The following is a 1,423-nucleotide window of genomic DNA, read 5'->3' on the forward strand; positions in this document are numbered from 1 at the left end:
ATACATGTATATATGTATGTATGTATGTATGCATGTAATATATGTATATACATGTGTGTGTGTGTGTGTACATGTATGTACCGTATATATGTATATATATAAGAACTCATACATATGCATATACCTACACATTTACATTTACTTACACGTGTAAATAGATACATGTATGTAGATACATGCACATATTATCTATATATCTATCTGTAGTCTGATTATCGTTCTTAGATAAGAAATGTCATCGGCCTATATTACAAATTTTCTTATCCTTCCATGCGAAGAATATACTGAATAAAATTGTAATGACAAATTGGGGTATATGAGAGCATCTTGTGACTATCCTTTTATTTATTTATCTTTTAGTATATACATATATATGTATATATATATATATTTTTTTTTTTTTTTTTTTTTTTTTGGGGGGGGGGTTAAACTTTCCTGTTCTAATGATTTACTAAATCTCAACGTTTTTCGACGTAATTTTTAATGGTATGAAAACTCTTCCTTTTTCCCGCTCATTTATTTGATTGAATTATGATTTTTAGTTTCACGATAGCGGTAAATCATTATGGTTGAATTATCACTAGTAGGCGAGTTAGAATTTCAAAATGTCGTGTATACCATTAAACAGTCTGACATTTATTTTCATCTGCATTCGATAAATTTTGTTTTATTTACCCGTGTAATTATAATTCGACAATGTTCTACTATTGATATAGGTATATCTATTTATCTTTGCAATATGATGCAACGCTGTTCAACTTCGGTAATCGGTAAATCATCATTAATTATCATTATCAAAATATATATCGAAATAAATGAAAATTTGAAGAAGAAAAAATTGGTTTGAAAGTGATATTGGAATTATTGCACTATTATGATCATTGAAAAACGCTATTGAATTATAACTTAAACACCTTACTTTGTGATCCTTTCATCGTGTTTTCCCCTCAACTCCAACAGCTGTGTGTCGACTATTAATCATAAGCTCTACAAGCTGTCCTTTGCTTCGAAAAATTATCGGTAAAAATGAACAACTCTTTTTTTTTTTTTTTTTTTTTTTTTTTTTCATCAGAGTTTGTCTCGTCTCGTAACGTTTTCTTTTCTTTTCTTTTTCTTTTTCTTTTTTTTTTAGTAATGTCTAATTTTTTTTTTTTACTTTGGTTTTCGCTTTTTCGGGTGATTGAGTGTTTGTTCATTGTTTCGTTACGTTTGTTGGATTTTTATTTGTTCTCGTAATTTCGATTTCCTTGAATTGTCTTTTTTTCTTTTTTTTTACTCCCGTTTCTTTATATATTTTGTTGTTTTTTTCCTCCTTGTTTATTGTTTTCTTAGAAATTTCTTTTTAGTTTTTTTTATCTACTCTCTATGTTTATTCTTTATTTTTTTGTTATCATATCTTATCATATTTCTCTATACATTTCTT

This window comes from Penaeus japonicus, unplaced genomic scaffold, assembly GCF_977035675.1.
Source record: "Penaeus japonicus unplaced genomic scaffold, GWHDUDI00000001_assembly GWHDUDI00000032, whole genome shotgun sequence".
Classification (NCBI taxonomy): domain Eukaryota; kingdom Metazoa; phylum Arthropoda; class Malacostraca; order Decapoda; family Penaeidae; genus Penaeus; species Penaeus japonicus.